Here is a 12,400-nt window from a genome sequence, read left to right as displayed (position 1 = left end):
ACCATAGCCCGCATGCTCTGAGGAATTACGATCATATCGAGTTTCAGAAGGATTCCCTCCACCACCGTCAGGTCGTCTTTTACGTTATAGAACTGGGGACATTGTCCCTTCTGCCAGCCATTGCTGAGGTGCTGCATCACGCGCTGCAGCAGACGATCCTTGGCCATCTCCTCACGAATTTGGACCACCCGTTCGTCAGAGGCTGGAAGGTTCGAGGCACACAACTGCACTTGCGCTTCTATGTGGCAGATGAAGTCACTTTGTTCACACGGTGTGGTGATGGACCGGGATAGGGCATCTGCAACGATCAGCTCTTTTCCTGGCGTGTAGACAAGTTCGAAGTCGTAGCGGCATAGCTTAAGAAGAATTCGCTGTAACCGAGGTGTCTTGTCATTTAAATCCTTCTGGGTTATATGGACTAGAGGCCTGTGGTCCGTTTCTACCATGAATTTTGGCAGGCCGTAAACGTAGTCGTGAAACTTGACTATCCCTGGCAGGAGGCCCAGACACTCCTCAATCTGAGCGTACCGTTGCTCAGTGGGCATCATGGCCCTGGAGGCATATGCCACTGGAGCCCAGGACGAGGAGTCATCTCGCTGACGGAGCACCGTCCCAATGCCGTCCTAGCTTTCATCAGTCGATATCTTGGTTTCCTTGGTTGGGTCGAAGAACGCTGGAACCGGGGCTGTGGTGAGCTTTGCTTTCAGCTCACGCCATTCCTCTTCATGCATGGGCAGCCAGTGGAATTCCCTTGACTTATTCACGAGATGGCAGAGGGCCGTGGTGTGGGATGCCATATTGGGATTGAATTTCCCGAGGAAGTTGACCATCCCGAGGAAGCGGAGGACCGCCTTCTTGTCCTCCGGGGTCTTCATGGCATTAATCGCCGAGACCTTGTTGGCATCTGGCCGCACGCCCTGCTGCGAGATGTGGTCACCCAGGAACTTAATATCCGATTGACCAAATGAGCACTTGGCCCTGTTGAGCTGGAGACCATGTTCATGAATTCTCTGGAATATCTTCTTGAGTCCAAAGATGTGCAGGTTAGGTGGATTGGCCATGATAAATTGCCCTTAGTGTCCAAAATTGCCCGTAGTGTTGGGTGGGGTTACTGGGTTATGGGGATAGGGTGGAAGTATTGACCTTGGGTAAGGTGCTCTTTCCAAGAGCCGGTGCAGACTCGATGAGCCGAATGGCCTCCTTCTGCACTGTAAATTCTATGATTCTATGAGGCGAGCGATGTGTCCCTGGGGCGTTGTGGACCAGATAATTACGTCGTCGACGTATACTCGCACCCCCTCGATCTGCTCCATGATGCGGTGAAATACTTTGGAGGCAGATATGATCCCAAAAGACATCCGGTTGTAGCAGTAGTGACCGAACGGGGTGTTGAACGTGCACAGCTTTCAACTGGACGCGTCCAGCTGCATTTGCCAAAAACCCTTCGAGGCATCCAGCTTAGTAAAGAATTTGGCAGGAGCCATCTCACTGGTCAACTCTTCACGTTTTGGTATCGGGTAATGCTCCCGCATGATGTTGCAGTTTAGATCCTTAGGGTCAATGCAAATGCGAAGCTCCCCTGACGGCTTCTTTACGCAGACCATGGAGCTGACCCAGTCTGTTGGCTCTGTGACCTTCGATATGATGCCCTGGTCTTGGAGGTCCTGTAATTGCTTCTTGAGGGGTGCCGGCATCCGGCATGGTGCATGGATTACAGGGGGGGCGTTCGGCTTGAGCAGGATTTTATATTGGTATGGGAGCGTGCCCATTCCATCGAATACGCTGTGGTACTGTGTGATAATGTCATCTATGTCGGCTTGCAAGTTTCCATCAGGCGAGGCCGTCACCGGTGATGATGACATGGTGTGGATTCGCTGAACCAGCTTCAGGAGCTTGCAGGCTCGAGCACCGAGCAGGGACGCTCTGTCAGGCCCGACGATTTCAAACCGCAGTGTTGCCTTGATTGCCTTGTTGGATACCCCTAGCTGACAGGAGCCACTGGCAGATATGGCATTGCCATTGTAGTCAAGGAGCTGGCAGGCCGGTGGAAGAATGCTTGGTCTGGCGCGGATGGTCGTCGAGGTCGGATTTTGAGATGAGGTTCGCTGATGCGCCGGTGTCCAGTTTAGATCGGATGCGAGCCTTGTTAACTGTGAGGACAGCACACCACTCGTCGTCGGGATCCACACTGAGGATCGAGAGGCGTTTCGCCGTTGTGGTGGAAGGCAGCGCATGTATAGTTATGATGCCCACCCGGTATGGGGACTTGAGGCACTCAGCATCAGGGTCCGTTGGGCTGTCGGGATCAGAATCTGGCATGCCTTGTTGTATTGAGCGGACACTTCTGCGCCGCAGCTGGGATCGCTGGCTGCTGAGCGGTGGAGCAGATCTGCAAAGGGCTGCGTAGTGGCCAAGTTTGCCACACTGTAGACACCGACGTCCTTTTGCCGGTCATTGCCGCTTTAAATGGGCGGAGCCACAATTCAGACACGTCATGACGCCGACGTCAGTGTGTTCTGCACGCCATTGCGCATGCGCAGTGCGGTCGGTCGGCGTACACACCTGCGCTGTCGGGTTGTCGGGCTCGTCATCCACTCGGTCGTGGCGCACATGCGCAGGGACCCGGGAAAAGTGTGCGAAACAGCCACTCTCCTCAATGCTCAGGCCCTGCATTTGCGCAATGGCCTGTACCCGTTCCGCCTCGTGGGAGGCCAGCTTTGCAGTTTCTGCCGCCCTGATGTGGGAGCAATGATTCTTAGCATGCTCATGGACAACGTACGTCTCGATAGCGACAGAGAGGGTCAACTGTTTAACTTTCAGGAGTTGCTGCCGAAGAGAGTCGGAGTGGACCCCGAAAACGATCTGAACTCGGATAATGGAATCAGCCGTCGAGTCATAGTTACGTGACTGCGCTAGGATGCGGAGATGGGTCACGAAGGACTGAAAAGGTTCATTCTTACCCTGAAGCCTCTGCTAGAAAACGTACCGTTCAAAGCTCTCGTTCACCTCAATGTTGCAGTGGCTGTCGAACTTCAGCAGGACTGTTTTGAATTTTGTTTTGTCTTCGCCGTCAGCGAACGTAAGGGAGTTTTAGATGTGGATGGCGTGGTCTCCCGCGGTGGAGAGAAATAGTGTGATCTTCCTGGCATCGGAGGCCTCGATGTACAAGAGGAACTTTTGCTACAAGATTTTCCAATTGGCGCCGAGGTTGCCGGAGATGCAGAGCTGCGGAGGAGGCTGGATGTTTTCCATTTCACCAGATGGCTGCTTGCTGGTCAATGCTGATTCACTCGAGGAAGGTCCGTCAAGATCAGTATCACTCCGGTACCATGATGTGTTAGGCAGGTAGGTTCGATGTGGACTGCACTCGATGCAGGGAAGCTAAAAACAGACATCTAACACTGGAGAAGATCCAACACTGTTTTATTCAACGATAGAACTGATCTACATATTCAGCTGTGGGTCGACACTATACTGAACTGACTGGAGACCTTTCAGTAGCCTGACCAGACTTACTAGCTACCGCATGGTGTTTGCACTTGCTAGCTCGTGGACTCTGACTGTCTCAGTGGCTGGGTCACGAGAGACCGGGAAACCTAGTGCCCTCTGGCTTTCCAGTGGTAGTGCCCTGTCTGGTGATTGGCTGCACTGTGCTGTGTGCTTACTGGTCATCCTATGTGTCAATCACTGCCTGTCTGCATCTCATTATATACATGAGTGGATATTATGACAATGAGAAGCATGTTATCCTGTGTGGTATGAATTGTATTGTGGGTGGCAGGATATGCATGTGTCAGTGATTTTTCTGTCATTTCTAATTTTCAAACAAGGGTTGAAATGCCCTCAATGTAAGTCAGCGAATGATCGCAGCCCCTATTATAAAGTAACTGTGAGCTCATCAGGAGTCAATTCATTTCTAATCAATTACTGTGATCAGTAATTGTGCCCCGTGCTGCCCAGCCCTCCACATGATGCAATGTTGCACAAAAGTTGCCAGGGGTGGTCAGATGAGAAATAAAATGAAACAAACGTTTTTTCCAGCATGTACATTTTAGTCAGAAACAGTAATAAAAAACAAGTGTTGCTCTATTTTCTGTGGATTACACCTACAGGAAATTAATCCCATCACCGTGTTGAGAGGGATTTGGCAGAATAATGAGCATTTCAATGAAGAATTCCTGTCCTGGTGCCTGCAGCTTCCTTCCTCGCTCTCTGTTTCCCATTTAAGTTTATTTCCTTCTCATTGGCTGCATTGTTACAACCCCATACATTCCCCAGCATACAATCAGTCTGTTTTATTGGCTATCCCCTTTCCCCCACAGGGGGAGGTTGGGGCTGTTGTTTTAATCACGCCTTTGCTAAGTGTTGTTCGTGCCCTACACAGCCCATCTGCACTGCTCCACTGAAGCTTATTCACATCTGCCAGCCAGACAGGCTACCTTCGCACACAATTACTCATACAATCCACCGTCAGGCTTTTTAATAGGAAGCAAGTGTGACAGCGGCAGGCTGGTTGGGTCACAGAGCACAAACTCTCCAACAGGAGGGCGGCGTGATCGATTTGCCCAGGTGTAGGTGAAATGGTGCAGCCCCCTGGGGGGGGTAGTAGCTAACTCACACTGCCCTTGGGCTGGAGCACAGCACTTTTTGTGATGGCTCGTCAAACTAACAATACAAACTGCGTCCAAGAGTCAGCAAACCTGCTAGGGTGGCTCAGCAATATCAGACCAATCTGTTTGTGAGCGACTTGGAACTCAGTGGAGGTACTGGATACAAACTGCAGACGAAAGGAGCAGGCACTGTGAGTAGAAATTTATTTTTAAGTAACATGGAATTAATTACAACTGCTTGCACAAAGAAAACTCTTGAGCATTTCTCCAAGAATTGTGTAAACGACTGTCATATGTATTTCCCTTTCTGACTCTCCTTGCAGTTTGTACCTTATTGTACTCTGCAATAATCATTTAAAAGGATAGATTACTAACCACATCTAGTATATCCTTGCATTGTAGGAAAGATGACTGATTGAGATGTGCCTGCATTTCACAGGGTGAATCATCTACTTATTGAACAGATTTTACAATTTATGCTCTTCATTTTCTTGAACACGTAGGAAAGTAAATGAAGGTCTGAGTTCATTCTGCTTGCTGTACGGGCAGTGCAAGGATTCTTTTTAAAAGGCAATATTGGAATGTTGCCGGAATCTTTTCAAACAGACCGTGCAGTTATGTTTTAAATGTTAGTTCAGAATTTTGTCCACCAGATGAATGGAATGACATGAATTTTCCTTGGTGAGCTCGACTTGAGGCGTGCTGTGATTTTGTACATATTCCTGATTTAATTTCTAATATTCAGTGTTACCTATACATCCCAGTCATATGTTGAAAATAACCCCATTACTCATAAAATGGCTCTGGGTGCTTGCTATATCAGAGCAACATAAAGCCATCAGACAGTAATCATATAGCCGTTTATTATAATTAATGATGAAAAGATTAATATAATGAGGTATGTAGCCCCACATTACTTCTCTGAGATCAGTTAGCAGGAATAGAATTGCAACGCATTGAGGGGAGTGTTTTTGATTGGAATGTCCCGAGGAATATCTTTGAATAATGTATTGATTCAGCATGGAATGGAAAGATGGCTACAATCATTCCAAAATACTCCGAGAAAGCATTTCAGAGATGTCATAGAACATACTGTGCAGAAAGAGGCCATTCAGGCCACTCAGATGCAATAGAGCATTAAGACAAATATTTGTGGGTTTTTTTAAATGGGACATAGATAGCTTGATTCTGGTGACATGTTTATAAATGAAACAGCAATTGATTTCACGGTAATGTGAATTAGATCTGGTGATCTAGCTCAGCTTATTGTTCCGCAGAAATTATTAGTGACTTTTTTGCAGTATTTGTATTTCCTCAGATATAAACGCACAAACTGTATTTGCTGGAATTTCTGCGAAGTGCACTTAGTAGCCTTTTGAACTAAAGATGTTGCAACGGGCATATTTGGAATAAGTCCAAAGATATTTGGAGGGACAGTAAGCAGATTTGTGCTGAATCAATGATTTCATGGTGAAAGAGGGGTAATGTTCTGAGTGCGATAGCCTGCTGGACAGAGAAAAGGCAAGTTTGGAAGTTTAATTAAGGAAGTGTCAGCTTACAAGAGAACGATTCAGAATAGAAGATATTGATTTGTGGGCTGGATTCTTGGCCGATTCTTCAATGCTAATCTATTGGGAAAAGAGTAAATGCAATTGCAGCACTTTGAAGGCAGCTAATAAACTAGACAAGTTTGTCTCTTCCAATTTTAGTCCATAATCTTTTGAGCAGGTAATTTTTTATCCTGTCAACCTATGCATTCTCGTGTAACTCAAGGTGAAGGAGTTACAAAAGTACAGACAGCAATTAATCAAATTCTGACGCAGCAGCCTTGGCAGCACCAACGTGCCAATCACAACGGGATGACTGCACGCAGGAGAAATTAACTGCAAACGTCCAGGATTGTGCCTAGATACAGCTTTTCAAATGCTTTGTCTTTCAGGAGAGAAGCAACAATGGGGATTCAGAGCAAGGTAGATTCCCAACAAAACATAGAGCGGATTAGAGTGCATTCAAAGAACAAAGAACAATATTCAGATGAAGATGAGGATGAGGAGAAATATCTTCTCTCGAAGATGATTAATCTTTGGAATTCTCTTACCATGTGGAAGCTGAGTCATTGAATGCATTCAAGGCTGAGTTAGACAGATTTTTGATTGACAAGGGAGTCAAGGGTAATGGGATAAGAGAAGAAAGTGGAACTGAGACCACAATGAGATCAGTCAGAATCTTATTGAATGACACATCAGACTCGAGGGGAAAATGGCCAACTCCTACTCCTATTTATTATGTTTTTAGAAATCACTCCCAATCTCCACACACCTAACATGCAGGGTAAGGTCTTTTCTGTCTTGCAAAAGTCAAACATATCCTGGTCTTTATTAAAAGCTTCAGACTATCCGACAGTCATTGCCTCATTTAGAAACACCCAATTAATAGAGGAAAGGAAACTGCAATGAATATTAGGTTATGTTTCAACAGTCTACGTTTCCCATTCTAATCGCCTGGTACAAGTTCTACAACCTGGTTGATGGAGGGAAATTGAAATTAGTTATAATGTCCGTGAATTGCAGTGGAGAAAAATCAACCAGCATTTCAAAATTGTGGCAGAAAGTGCAAACTGTGGAATTAAGATGAAAAAAGGATGTGACTCCTCATCGACCCTGCCGATATGCACTGTCACGAGAAGGTAACAACTGCTGACACACGAGGAACCATAAAGTGGGAGAAATGTGTATGCTTTAAAATTATCTCTTTTATTCTGCTGTTTTCAGAAAAAATAAATATAGATGGGATTATTAGAAATACCTCATTTCCCCATATTCTCCAATCACTTAAAAAAAACACCATTCTGATAAATATTTAAACAGAAATGCCATTGTTTCAAGGAAGTAAAGTTGACACCATCTAAAAGTGCAAACATAGCACTGTTAAAGTATTACAATATAAATGGACGTTTATAGGAGCTTGTAGACAGTTCTGGAGATTGGTGATCTTCTTCCGGTCACACACATGCACTCAGCAATGCAGCAATCTGTTATAATATAGAGGCACATGTTGTAAGGAAAAGAGAATTTTGCAGTAAAAGCACTTCCTTACCGTGTTGTCACCTCTGTAACAAAAACTGTATTTCAGTAAAGTTGCAAATTGATAACAAAACATCACTTTCACGACTATTGCAGCTTGCTGCAAGGGAGGAAAATCTGGAACATGAGGGTCAGAGAAAGGCAGGAGGGGACAGAGAGAAAAAATAGAAGTACACTAAGAATCAAGACTAGATGTTGCAAAGATAACAAGACAAAACTGAAGGCTCTGCGTCTGAATGTGCGTAGCATTCATAATGAAGTAAGCAAATTGATAGTGCACATTGAAGGAAATAAATAGGGGGCTGGATTCTCCGTTGCCCGACGGTAAAATCGTGTCCGGCTATCGGGCGGAGAATCGACTCCAGGGCCGGAATCGGGGCTGGCGCGGGTTTGACGCAGGTCAGGCCTGCTCCACCCCCTCTGAACTGGCATCATTGTGACCCGCGCCGTGCGCAGCCGCAATGCCATTGGTGCCTCATCGGCCAGCCCACCCGGGATGCCCCACCCCCAATGGCCTGAGTTCCCGACGCGCAGGCCACGTGTGGCCCCACAAATCGTGAATCTGGGTTCTGACGACTGACTGTGTCCAGCGGCACCTCACTCGGCCGGGATCCGTGCCGCTGGCTGGTAGGGGTGGGGCTTCTGCGAGGGCTGGGGAGACTGGTGGGGGGTGGCCAGGGGGTGGGCTGTGGGGTCGCGGATGGCGGGTTGGGTTCGTGCGCGGCCGGCACCATGTTGTACGGCGCGACCACTGCAGGTCGTCAGCCGTGGGCATGCGTGGCCCGGGAGACGGCCATTCTCTGGCTGTTTCCACCGCGGGAGGCAGGCATTTCAGTCAGCACCGGTACTAGCCCCTCACCAGCACCGGAATCGGTGAGGGGTTCACGCTGATTTGTCGGTTGTGAAACACGACGGGCCCCATGCCAGCATTGCCACATTGCCGTGGGAATGGGGAATCCAGCCCATGGCCCAATAAACGTTACAAAGACGTGGCTGCAGGATGACGAGCATTGGGTCCTCAATATTATGGGGTATACGACATTCAAGAAGAATAGGAAGCTACGTCAAGGTGGAGGGGCAGCAAGAATAGCATTTCAGCAATAATTAGAGATGGCCTTGGTTCAGGAGATTTAAGATGTAGAATCAGTTTCTGTGGAGATGAGGAATAATAGGGGAAATAAGATGCTAGTGGAAGCAATATTGTGCAATGTGACAGGATCAAATAATGACCTCTGAGTAAAGGCTCCCCAAGGTAGCAGTGACCACAATATGATTGAATTTTACATCCAGTATGAAATGGAAAAAAGTGGGTCTGAGCCGAGTAGTATAAACTTAAATAAGGGCAATTGCGTGGGCATGAAAGCTGAGCTGGGAGTAGTTTAACTGGGATACTAGGCTCGGGGATACATCATTAGAGAAGCAGCAGCAGTTATTTTAAGAGGCCAATTCAGGATACTCAGAATAAATATATTCCTTCAACAACAACAAAAAATTCTAAGCGGGGGCCCCGCCATCCATGGTTAATTAAAGAAGTTAAGGGAAGTATCGAACTTAAGGAAAATATGTGTAAGCTGATTGGTCAAAATATAAAAAGCAGCAGAAAATGACTAAAAGGTTAATCAGGAGAAAGAAATTAGTGTTTGAGAGGAAGCTAGTTAGGGATATAAAGACAGATAGCAAGAGTTTCTACAGGTATTCAAAAAGGAAAAGGGAAGTAAAATGAGTGTTGGCCCTCCAGAGAGTGAGAATGGGGAGTTAATGGTTGATAATAAGGAAATGGTGGATGAAATGAACAAATATTTTGCTTCTGTCTTCACTATAGAGGATACAGAAAACATTCTGGGGATAGCTGTAAATCAGGAGGTGGTGGAGAGAGAGGAACTTGGTGAAATTACAATCACTAGGGTGGCGATACTGAGCAAACTGATGGAGCCGCAATCTGACAAATCTCTGGGTCCTAATGGAAATTTTAGGATCTTAATGGAGGAGCTAATGATGTAGCAGATGGGTTGGTGTTAATTTTCCAAAATTCTCTAGATTCTGGAAAGGTTCCATCAGACTGGAAAGCGAATATAATCCCTCTATTCAAGAATGGAGGGAAGCAGGAAACAGGAAACTATCGGCCAATTAGCTTGACAGCTGTCGTGTGGAAGGTGTTAGAATCAATCATTAAAGAGGTTATAACTGGGGAGTTTGATAAGTCAAAGGGAATCGGAACGAGTCAGCATGGTGTTGTGAAAGGGAATCGGAACGAGTCAGCATGGTGTTGTGAAAGGCAAATCATTTCTTTTTTTAGTAAATGTTTTTTATTGGGTTTTTGAACAAAGTGGGAGGGGCATACCCAAACATACCAAAGAGAAGAAAATAGTAAATGGTAAAAAAAATATACAAGAAGAAAAATGAAATAGGATAACTGGTAGTGTATTGTGCAGGTCAACAGCAGCAACTCTGTACAACTGGCAAAATCCTTTACAACACATGAGTAGGCGACTGTTTGCGGCAGGGAGGGGCGGGGGGGGGGGGGGTGGGGGTGGAGACCGGGGAAGTAAATATACATTTGGGTGCCGGAGAGACAATTACAGTGGGCAATACTCGAATGGGTTTGGTGTTGTTGTCTCTTCTCCCGGACGGATCTCGCTGCCGTCTCGCGCTCACTGCCACTTCTGCCGTTCCTCCCGTCTTTCATCTTCATTCTCCTCATTTCCTACTCCTGGAGATGCCCTGTTCGTTATTGTATCCTGTGCCTTCCTTCCGGCTCTCATTTCCCTGCCTCCGCCCTCCCCCCCCTGATTTTCCTTTCTCATTCCCTGTCTCTTCCCTCTCTCCTCCCCTCCCCCCTCCCTCTCGTGGTTCGCCTTTCTTTCCTCGTAGGCTTAGCTGCCTCCCCCCCCTCTCCCGGTACATCCCTCTCCCCCCCCCCCCCCCCCCACCATGCCCCAGCTACTCCCCCCTGATTCTTGGCCACCTGGCTATTCTTCCTCTCATTCGTTGGCGACAAACAGGTCCCGGAACAATTGGGTGAATGGCTCTCACGTTCTGTGGAAGCCGTCATCTGACCCTCGGACGGCGAATTTGATTTTCTCCATGTGGAGAGATTCCGAGAGGTCGGACAGCCAGTCCGCAGCTTTGGGTGGTGCTGCTGACCGCCAGCCAGTCTGCAGCTTCGGGTGGTGCTGCTGACCGCCAGCCAGTCTGCAGCTTTGGGTGGTGCTGCTGACCGCCAGCCGAACAGGATTCTATGGCGGGCGATCAGGGAGGCAAAGGCAAGGGCGTCCGCGCTCCTCCCCAGAAATAGATCTGGCTGGTCTGAAACCCCGAAGACCGCCACTTTCGGGCATGGCTCCACCCTCACCCCCACCACCTTGGATATTGCCTCGAAGAAGACTGTCCAGTACTCCACAAGTCTGGGGCAGGACCCGAACATGTGGGCGTGGTTGGCCGGGCCTCCTTGGCACCGTTCACATCTGTCCTCCACCTCTGGGAAGAACCTACTCATACGGCTTCTTGTTAAGTGGGCTCGATGTACCACTTTTAGTTGCGTCAGGCTGAGCCTTGCGCACGTGGAGGTGGAGTTGACCCCATGCAGTGCTTCGCTCCAGAGTCCCCACCCTATTTCAATCCCCAGGTCCTCCTCCCATTTCTTTCTTGTTGCGTCCAGTACGGTGTCGGCCCCTTCTACCAGTCGGTCATACACGTCGCTACAGTTTCCTTTGTCTAGTATGCTTGTGTCCAGTAGTTCTTCCAGTAGTGTCTGTCGTGGCGGTTGTGGGTACGTCCTTGTCTCCTTTCGTAGGAATATTTTGAGCTGTAGATACCTGAGCTCGTTCCCCCTGGCTAGCTGGAATTTCTCTGTCAGTTCGTCCAGTGTTGCGATCCTGCGGTCCGTGTATAGGTCCCTGACTGTCAGTGTCCCTCTGTCCTGTCCCCACTTTTTATAGGTGGCATCAGTCAGCGCTGGTGTGAACCTATGGTTATTGCAGATGGGAGCTTTGTCCGACGTTTTGGTCAGGCCAAATTGCTGCCGTAGCTGGTTCCAGGACTGGACGGTGGCTATCACCACCGGGCTGCTGGAGTGTTTTTTGGGTGGGGATGGGAGTGCTGTCATGGCGAGGGCCCGGAGGGAGGTCCCCATGCAGGAGGCCTCTTCCGCGCGCACCCACTCGGCTTCTGGCTCCTTGAACCATCCCCTTATTCGCTCGGCCGTCGCCGCCCAGTGGTAGAATTGTAGGTTTGGGAGGGCTAGCCCCCCCCCCTGGATTTTTTTTTTTGTAGGACCTTCTTTGGGATCCCAGCCTTTCCCCCCCCCGCCACTCCCCCCCCCCCCCCCCCCCATACAAACGCCATGATTAGTTTGTCCAACGCCTTGAAAAAGGCCTTGGGGACGTAGATCGGAATGGATCTAAGTAGGAAGGGGTACCTGGGCAGTACATTAATTTTGATCATCTGGACTCTCCCCGCGAGGGAGAGTGGGAGTGTGTTCCATCTTTGCAGGTCCTTTTTTACTTCCTCCGTCAGACTGGTGAGGTTCCATTTGTGGATCCCTTTCCAGTCGTGGGCTATTTAGATCCCCAGGTAGCGGAATTTGTGTCGGGCTTGTTTAAACGGCAGTCCCGTTAGTGCTGCCCCACCTACTTGTGGGTGTACCGGGAAGATCTCGCTTTTGCTCATGTTGAGTTTGCAGCCCAAGAAGGCGCCAAACTCTTCCAG

The 12,400-nt window shown here is 48.3% G+C and overlaps 1 protein-coding gene across 2 annotated transcripts in view; it reads left to right on the top strand.

Annotated features, from left to right (window-relative positions):
* Window positions 1–4,370: 4,370 nt before the first annotated feature.
* Window positions 4,371–12,400, top strand: part of sema3ab (sema domain, immunoglobulin domain (Ig), short basic domain, secreted, (semaphorin) 3Ab) — a 597,101-nt gene continuing 589,071 nt past the window's right edge. Inside the window, exon 1 of one of the 2 annotated variants that reach the window (XM_072470939.1) lies at window positions 4,371–4,801. The gene's annotated coding sequence lies outside the window, so the exon portion shown is untranslated. The remainder of the gene's footprint in view (window positions 4,802–12,400) is intronic. The other variant, XM_072470937.1, reaches the window with a different exon arrangement.

The sequence above is a fragment of the Scyliorhinus torazame genome, chromosome 13, assembly GCF_047496885.1.
Source record: "Scyliorhinus torazame isolate Kashiwa2021f chromosome 13, sScyTor2.1, whole genome shotgun sequence".
Classification (NCBI taxonomy): Eukaryota; Metazoa; Chordata; class Chondrichthyes; order Carcharhiniformes; family Scyliorhinidae; genus Scyliorhinus; species Scyliorhinus torazame.
Note: the sequence above shows the minus strand (reverse complement) of the source record. Positions and strands in the feature narration are given on the sequence as shown.